At 38.9% G+C, this 9,838-nt stretch overlaps 1 non-coding gene across 1 annotated transcript; it reads left to right on the top strand.

The window, feature by feature from the left end:
* The first annotated feature begins 5,549 nt into the window (after nt 1-5,549).
* LOC113508199 lies at nt 5,550-5,684 on the top strand. Its single transcript, XR_003401996.1, has one exon. It is a non-coding gene; the product is annotated as a U11 spliceosomal RNA (small nuclear RNA).
* The last annotated feature ends 4,154 nt before the right edge of the window (nt 5,685-9,838 follow it).

Genomic DNA, 9,838 nt, shown 5'->3' on the forward strand with positions numbered 1-9,838 from the left:
TGCCCAGCGGACGTCGTCAGTCACCTTCAACGAGGTAGTGACGGTACTATGGCCAGAACGGAAACCAGATTGGAAAGAAGAAATGAGAAAATTTGGCATTAAAAAACCCGTGATCTGCCTGTGAACGATATGCTCGAGAACCTTGGAGAGGTAAGGGAGAATGGAAATGATGGAATGAGAATGGAAACGGGAGAAGGGTCTGAAATGAGATAATAGAGAGGGATTAGGGATCTTGGGTAAAGGTAAAATTGCAAGTGAGTTAGGATCGGGAGTAGGTGGGGAAGGATGAGACGTATCATTTTTGAGCACACATTATCACAGCATTGGAAGTAATTAAATAAATAAATTAAATGACCTGTTGGTCTAGTGGTTAGTGAACCTGACTGCTATACCGGAGGTCGTGGGTTCGATTCCCACCCAGGAAAAATGTTTGTGTGATGAGCACGATCATTTGTTCTGTGTCTGGGTGTAATTTATCTATAATATTTATGTATTTAGAACTATATAAGTATGTTTATCAGTTGTCTAGTACTCATAACACAAGCTCTGCTTAATTTGAGACTAGATGGCGTTGTGTGAATGTTGTTCAATATTAAAAAAAAAAAAAAATGAATGCGGACAACATCATATACATTGTAGTGAACCCAAAGTAAGTTGCTAAAGCACTTGTGTTATGGAATTCAGATACAACGAAGGTACCACAAACACCCAGAACCGAGACAATGTAGAAATGTTAATTTTTACATTGACCCGACCGGGGATCGAACCCGGGACCTCAGAGCTAGCGACGCTTTGAAACCGGTGCGTACGCCACTCGACCACGGCGGTCGTCAAACGGGATTTTTCAACGTCAACCTCAGAAACGGGGCTAAAAGAAAGGAAGGGGCACTTTGGTGCCGGCAAGTTCTGAAGTCAACTGTTTTGACATATGGGGATAGGTGGTTGAGAAAGAGAAAGGTTTTATTCATTTAGATCCATGTCTGTACAGGTGTTTATGGGAGATTTGCCGATACAACAGATTTAAGACATTTCCAGGCCTCGGAGGAACTACGGTTAATAAGTGATTCGTGGAAGTAACGTCTTTTAGCATTTCTTCACAGACGACTGCAACGATTGCGCAGAACCCTATAGTATTCGAGGTTCACATCAGACGGCCTGCCCTTGAGTTTATTCTTCGCTCTGTCTCTGCGGGCCATAAGAGCTTTGATTTCAGCTGTAATCCACGGAGCTGGCTTATGCTTAATTCTTATACGGCAGATAGGTGCATGCTTGTCCATTAAGCCAAGGACCATGGAATTAAAGCAGGACACTTATTGTTTCGTACCGGGGCTATCAGAGACAGGTGACCAGTCAAGTGCGGCAGCGTCGGCCTCCAGAGCTTCAATATCTATCGCATTGTAATTTCGCAAATACAAATACTGTGGCTTAGGCTTAGAAGTGCAAACACGATACGATAGATATATAAGATCGTGGTAAGAGAAATTTGTCGTAAGTTGATCGTGCCATGCAACTTTGTCTAGGGAAGACACAATCGCAAGGTCTAATAGAGAAGAAGTTAGGAGCAAAGTGAGTAGCAGAGAGAGCTAAGACATGCAGGTCATAAGTAGAAAGGAGAGAAGTAAGTCTGGTAGAACGTGAATCATTTTTAAGCAGACATGTGTTAAAGTCACCCATGATGATACGAGTAATCTGCTAATGAATAGGGCAAAGTTCACTCAAAGTGGAATCAAGAGAGCTGAAATAATCGATGCGTAAGTTGGGGGACTCTATTCCCCGAATTTACAGATAGCAAGGAGAATCTTAGAAGATTTTCAAGATTTCAAGATAAAGGTATTCGGATGACTCGGAGTACAATGAGGGTGAGGCCAGAACAATTTTATAAGGTAAATCGGTTCGAAAGTAAATGGCAACACCCCCACCACATTTCCCAGTTCTACTATAACGAGTGAGAACGAAGGCGGGAAGAGAGAATTGAGTAGAGAGAAGTAAAAGTTTGAGGAAGGTTTCCGAAATCAAAATCGAATCGACGTTTGTGTTGCTAAAGGATGCTAGAAGATCGGAATAGTGACTCGGAACGCTCTGGGCAATCTGGGCATTAATATGCACTACGTTAAAATTGTTGCGACGTACAGAGAAAAGAGAAGAGATTTGGTCGTGTAAAGTGGGAGTAGAATTTACGACATCCGCGCTTACATAACCGCAAGATTCGGAAGAGCAGGAGAAAAAACTATCATTAAGCTCGTTGAAAGTATCCATTAGAGAATTAAAAATAAATAAATAAAATAATTTAATTTATAAATAATATATGTATACTAATTTAACACTTAATTAATCTATACTAATATATAAAGCTGATGAGTTTGTTTGTTTGTTTGAACGCGCTAATCTTAGGAACTACTGATTCAAATTCAAAAATTCTTTTTGTGTTGAATAGACCATCGAGGAAGGTTTTATGCTATATATCATGACGCTGCGACTAATAGGAGCGAAGATGCAATGGAAAATGTGGAATGACAGGACTGGTTTAAACATTACTTATATCTTCTAACCACGCGGACGAAGTCGCGGGCAACAGCTAGTTACGAATAAACACGAAGCAAAGGTAACGACCACCCTTCCTCGTCGGTAAATTAATAAGAAATCAGTACATTCCAAGAAACACAAAAAAGGACACACAAAAAATAAAACATAGAATAACAAATAAAAAGACATGAAGCTAAACCAGGTAAAACTCACGCGCAACTTTACTAGTGTTACTACAAAACGCAGCAAGCAGACGTCAACTTGACATGACAGCTGTCACTAAGAAATAACCACAGAATCTACAAAATTGGAACTGCCTTTAAATTACATTATACATTATTACATACTTCCATGCTTAATATTACAAATGCGAAAGTATCTCTGCCTGTCTGTCTCGCTTTCACGCCAAAACTACTGAACCGATTGCAATGAAATTTGGTACATAGATTGTTTAGAGCCTGTTGAAGGACATAGGCTACTTTTCAACTGGAAAAAGGGTTGTACCTAAGTAAGGTAAATTAGTAAGGACAAAAAGTTTCCGGCCTACTCGCATTGGATTAATCAAACTTGACATTGAATATCTTGACTTTTTTCGACATACCCAAAGTTCAAAGTATTAGTATATTTCATTTATATACAAAGTTATAACCTTTAAGGTTAGAAAGTCGACAGAGAATTCGATATGGATATATTGAGTATCGAGCCGTGACTAAATTTTTGACTAAAGAGGGGAAGACGCCGGCCGAAATCAAACAACGTTTGGATGTTGTATACGGACAATCCTCCCCGTCATATTCCACCATAAAAAATGGGCGAAACAGTTTCGTTTAGGAAGACAATCAATTGAAGATGAAGCCCGCCCAGGACGTCCGTCCGAGGCCATTACTGATGAAAACATTCAATTTGTCGAAGAGACAGTATTGAGAGACAGGCGGTTCAAGACAAAAGAATTAGCAGCTATGACGGGACTTTCTCATCTTGCAGATAAAAGTTCAGACTATTTTTTTAAAGGAATTGAAATGTCAATAAAGGGATGCGAAAAGTGTATTGAAATTAAGGGGGACTATGTTGAAAAATAATAAAAATTGTTTGAGATTTATCCTTCATTTTGTAGTTCAGGCCGGAAACTTTTGGACCTTACTACGTAAAAGGGCGTAATGGTTCGATATGTAGCGGTTTTAGCGAGTAATAAACAAAAATTGTAACCATAGCAACTGTCAGAATGCCGTTGTTATTGTCAGTACATTTTGAAGTTACAACTAAAATAATTTGTGGAGTAGATTATTATCTATATTAATAACTAGCTGATGCCCGTGACTTCGTCCGCGTGGTTAGAAGATATAGGTTAGGAATTTCTGAACGGAAGCCCTCGAAGATGAATAATTTTCCCTGTTTTTTTTCCACATTTTCCATTGTATCTTCGCTCCTTTTAGTCGCAGCGTGATGGTATATAGCCTAAAACCTCCCTCGATGAATGGACTATTCCAATCGACCAGGGTTTGAGCCGGTGGGTTGGGGTTTGAACGGGTTGTCAACTCGTTAAGCTCACTTACCGTCTCAATCTTCCGCCGAATATTGTCAGGGCAAAGGATCACTGTCTTGCCCTCAGTGGTCCAGCACTTCGTGACGCCGAAATGTTTCCTGGCAGCAAGAAAGGTTTGATGTCGAGTCTGGGTCAGGAATTCAGAGATTGTGATGCCTGAGCCCTTTAACAGCTTCTTGCCATCCCAGACAAGCTGCCGATGCTCTACCTTGAAGAACCTCAATAAGATGGGCCGAGTCTTCTGCCTGGAAGGGCCTAGGCAGTGGCAAACATGCAAGGTGTTGCTGTCCTTAAATTCTGCCAATTTCAAATTTCTTGACATTATGTCGCTCACCACTACATGCAGATTGCCATCTGGTTTCTCAGGCACCCCTTGAAGTAGCAGCACCCTTCTTCGCATGAGGGTCTCATGCCTGCCATAACCATGACCAAGCAACTCTCGTTAGGATTTTAACTTTGAAAGCGCTTGCCAAATAAAGGTCTTGAAGTCTCTGAACTCATTGCTGATAGAAGTTATGCTGTCTGCTGTAGAACCTGCTCCTGCGGGAGCTTTGACCAGCTTCGTCTCGTATTCATCCATACGGGAACGGAACAGCTGCTCCAGATTTGCCAAACACTGCTTGAGAATTTGTTGTCCATTGTGTTGTGAATAAATTATTTTAAATAGCAAAAGGTTGATGTGCTATGGATACAATTTTGTTTATTACTCGCTAAAACCGCCCGCCCGCTACATATCGAACCATTACACCCTTTTACAACCCTTTTTTCAGTTAAAAAATAGCCTACGTCCTTCCCCAGGCTCTAGACAATCTATGTACCATTGCAATTTCATTGCAATCGGTTCAGTAGTTTTGGCGTAAAAGCGAGACAGACAGACGGAGATACTTTCGCATTTATAATAATTAATAATGTATAGTATGGATTGTAGAGTAAATAAAACATAAATTATCTATAAACAACGTTTTATTTAATATTATTGATCACCCAGAAATTATCTTGAATTAAAGGAACAACCGTAATACAAGGAATATTATCAACGAACAAAAAAAAACATGTTACTATGTTGCTACAACTACCGTAATAAGGTGTTCATGTGCCTCGATAGATGGCGTTGTTACACAATCACACAATCCTGAATCGTGCTATGGTTTCGTTACGCGGCCGATTATACACGGTGATTTTTTAGTCGTCTTACAAAAGGAGCCCAGTTCATGTATTCGATGTAAAGGACCCCTAGGCGCGATTTTTTTTTTATCATCAACTAAGATAATAAGTACGAATAAAATCAAACAAGAGAAATCTGAAAATACTCTTAAAAATGATAAAAACGCCGCCTGCATTTTAAATTTATTCAAATCTCATAAATACCTATTTTTTTATCATGAACGTGTTCTAGTCATTGGATAGATGAACTGGGCTGCTTTTGTAAGACGACTAAAAAATCACGGTGTATAAGCTGCGCGTGTTGCTGACCAATATTATCAAAACGTGTGTCTGCCGCTTGGATGGCATACGTACCGGCGACGGCGCGTGGGGTATGATTATCAAGACATATTTAACACATAAGCTTTGTAACGGAGAGGCATTTGACCACCTACAAATACCGGCGTCTCCTCTCCAGAATACCATTGGATAGTGTGTCAGGTCATCTATACTGGGTTGATACGACGGTGGGTCAAATCTTTCAACTGCCAATACAAGGTACTATTTTCAAGCTCTGTACCAAAAATCAATAAAATTGGAGCAGTATTCTAGTCGCAAATGATTTTTTAAGTTTTGCAACGTTTGAACACGATGTATCTTTCCTAACAGCTGATTATGTCTACACGCATAGGTCATTTACCTCACAACGATAAATCTGAGTATAACCTACGATGCGTTGTAGCCGCTCTGACGCAAGTCACAAGACGGCCGGCCGCGGTCGCCTTTATACCTACGAGATAGCGTATCATACGCCGTGCTCGGAGCGCGTGCGACGTTGCCACTTTGTTCCCTAACTATCCAAGGTCAACTAACTATCAGATACAAAGGGTGGTTGCGTTTCACTCTGATTTGTTAACTATTTAGTTAGTTTGAAAACAAGAAAAATGACATTTTTGTTGCTTTTAATTTTTAACCCTTGTCGAACTAATACTAAACACGAATAGTTTACGTGGTGTAATTTAACGCCCCACCGTCACATCAACCCTGTATAGACGAACTGCTCTAGTACTACATTCACTGTTTGTTCCTAAGACTATTTCCTCGTTAAACAAATTTGGCGCATTTCCCGTTATCCGATCGAACAGATGTTTTACATGCCGTATAAATGTACAAAGCAAATATAGCAATACAGTTTTATGATGACCTTGTTCAGGAGTTGGAAGACTGGGAAGTTTTTCATACGAGCTCCGCAATAAAACGAGACAAACCCATTAAGTTTGTGCTTGTTTGATTCGTATTGACGAGGACTTTGATCCCATATAGTACCAGGGTGGAATCGAATGATGGAGTTAGTAGTTAGGTAACCATAGCAGGTAACAATAAAATCTTGTTGGTAAAAATCCATTTTTAAATATGTTGTCTTTATTTATAAAATTATCTTTTTTATTAATAATAAATAATTTCATTAAATAGTGTACACATATTATTACAAAGCACTAGAATATGTAAAATAGTTTAAATTTAGGCTAGTGGTACTTCGTAATATAGGAACATCTGCATCCGAACTAGGTGGAAACCTGTATCTCGGAGTGCAGCTCTTCCCCTCAGTAAAATTGAACTAATCTATTAGCGTGCGTGAGTTTGTGTTTGAGTTTTGTATTTTGTGTAGTGTGTGTGTTTGTATGTTTGTGTATTTGTGTGTGTGTGTTGTATGGGTGTTTGTGTAGTGTGTGCTGTGTGCTTGTGTGTATGTGTGTGCGTGCGAGCTCAGTCTATATGTGTGTTCTAAATATGAGTTAGGTCGGTATGTTTATTAAGTTTTCAGTTTCTTCGTATGAGAGACTTAGCAGATAATCATGTACTCTCCTTTGACAGCAAGACTCGTTTAGAGAATTTTTATTAATTATTTTGTTATATATATAAGGACAAATAAAAATGTAAAATCGACCAATTAAAGAGGTTTTTAGAGCGTGCTTACGTGTGCATACATTATGTTATCTACGTTTTAATAGGACATTTGAATCAATTGGTATATCTAAATGTTGTTTTAGTAGAATACTCTTAACAAATAGCTGACGAACTGTGAGAACCTTAAATGACTGGAATAATTGAGCAGTAGGATAAAGAATAGGTCTGAATGTCATTATTTTTAAAACTGCGCGTTGTTCTATTTCTTCGTTTTTCATATAACTCTTAGGAGCCCCTCCCCAGGAGGATATACAATACGTAAGTATGACACAACGCAAAATAAATTTGTCTGAGAAGAATAGGGTCAGCAACATGTCGGAGATTTTTAAAAACATAGATAAATTTTCTTACCCGGTTACATAAGTGTCTAATATGTTCTTTGAAATTCATTTGACTTTCGATTATTACACCTAGATATTTTATCTTATCTACACGCTCTAAAGACACGCATGAGCAACCAAGACGTGAACCACATTCATGGGAGACGATATTAAAGTTGTTAATAGTTCCAGAAGGATGACGAATACTATAAGTTATATACTTAGTCTTTTCAATATTTAATGATAAAATATTGTCATTGAGCTATTCCCTCACAATATTGAATTTGCCCTTTTGGGCAGAGTTGTAGACCTTTTCCCAAGTATTGGCAGAAAATAGAACGGCAGTATCGTCTGCGTAGGAAATTAATTCACCTTGGGGTAATTTGAGGTTGGTCAGATCGTTGATGTAGACTAGGAAAAGAGTTGGGCCTAAAATACTACCCTGTGGCACTCCGTATTCGAATGTAAGCTACTCGCTAGTGACATCACCCACACGTACACACTGCTCCCGCCCAAAGAGATAGCTCTCAAAGAGTTTGAGCTGGGTTCCCCTGATGCCCACTCTTTCTAGCTTGTTTATTAAGATAGGGACAGAAATCGTATCGAACGCTTTACGTAAATCGAGGAAGATTGACAGGCATTTTTTCCCGTTATCAAGATTAGTAGAGACGTAATTGGTTAAATTATGCACTGCATCTTCAGTAGATCTTCCCCTGCGGAATCCAAATTGTCTACAAGATAGTATCCCATGTTGTTCCAGATAGTTTACATTAATGGCTTTCTCCAAAATCTTTGATAATGCAGGTAAGATTGAAATTGGCCTGTAATTATTTATACGCTTTCTGTCACCGTCTTTGTGTATGGGACGCACCTCCACTACATTTTACATTTTTTTAGTGACTCTGGGAAGACGCCACTCTCAAGGCAAGCATTAAAAATTACTGCGAATGGCGGGATTAAAAACTTTGCATTTTGCTTTAATATTTTGTTTGAGATTTTATCCCATCCCACCATGGAGTCAGCTTTGAGACCAATGATAATTCTTTCGATTTCCTCCTCAGTCAGGGTTTCCATTACAAAAGAGTTGAGCTGACTAGAATTGATCGAGGAAGTACCACTAGTAGATCCAAAACATGAACGCAATTGTATGCACTTTTCGGCTAAATCTTTCCCTACATTAACGAAATGCTGGTTAATGTCGTTGACTGACAATTGGGGAGTACATCGTATTCTTAAAAGTTCCTCAGGAGAGCTAGTATCTTTGCCAGTGTTGGTTATAGTTTTGATAGTCCTCCACAGAGCTTTAGGATCATTTTTTACACCTTCAATTGGAGTTTTATCATATGCTCGTTTAACTTTTTTTAGAATTTTATTATAATAGTTTCGGTAACGTACGTATGTCGTTTTTAGAAATAAAATTTTCTGGTGACTGTTTAGACCTTTTATGCAACCTATCTCTGTTTTTCATACAGCGTAAAAGACCCTGAGTTATCCATGGCTTAATAATTCTTTTGCGCCTAGGTAGTTTGATAGTTTTAGAACTATACTCTAAGGCTACTTGTATATTATTTACGAAGTAATTTAATGAAAAATTTGGGTCTTGAGATCGATAAACGGGTTTTAAGTTGATATTAGATATGGCTAACTGTAATGCTTCCATGTCGACTTTTGTTAAGGTACTAGTTGCATCGCGGCGTGGCTCTTTAAAATCTATGTACATTAAAACAGGGTAATGATCGGTTAAGCTCGTATGGGGGACAATCGTAATCGTAGGACACTTAGTTTTGATAAGTATGTCGGAGATGAGCATGAGAATAAATAACTAAATCATAATTAAAACCTCATTTGTCTCACCTCATAAAACCTATATAGTTACTGTTCGCGCCAATACTGGCTGGTTGTAAAATAGAAGCGCGGGTATATTTGAATTTAGAATAGTGGATTATAAGTTTGAAGATGGTCGTGTTACTAAGTGATTATTGCGAAATATTAAAGTTAGTAATTGTTGAGGCGTAATTGATGATTGTGTTGTTAATATTGTGAATATAGATTGTGTAAAGTGACTTAATAATGTGTAGTGATTGGACAGCGCAAGGCTGGGGAGTTTGTTGCGCCGTTTGTTCTCTCCAGCGCACTTAGCAAGCGGTGACGGGCGGGCGTTGTTGGGAATATGTCCAGATAGGGTTAGGATTAAACGATAATGAGATAATGAGGCGTGAATGTGTGTTTTATTGAATACCCTATCCCGATGTCGGCTATCCTGACACCCAAAAGAGAGCTACGCCGACATCAGAATTGGGATGGGTCGACGTCCACAAGATAATTTGAGCTGACAATGAAT

Source organism: Trichoplusia ni, unplaced genomic scaffold, assembly GCF_003590095.1.
Source record: "Trichoplusia ni isolate ovarian cell line Hi5 unplaced genomic scaffold, tn1 tig00004086, whole genome shotgun sequence".
Taxonomy (NCBI): Eukaryota; Metazoa; Arthropoda; class Insecta; order Lepidoptera; family Noctuidae; genus Trichoplusia; species Trichoplusia ni.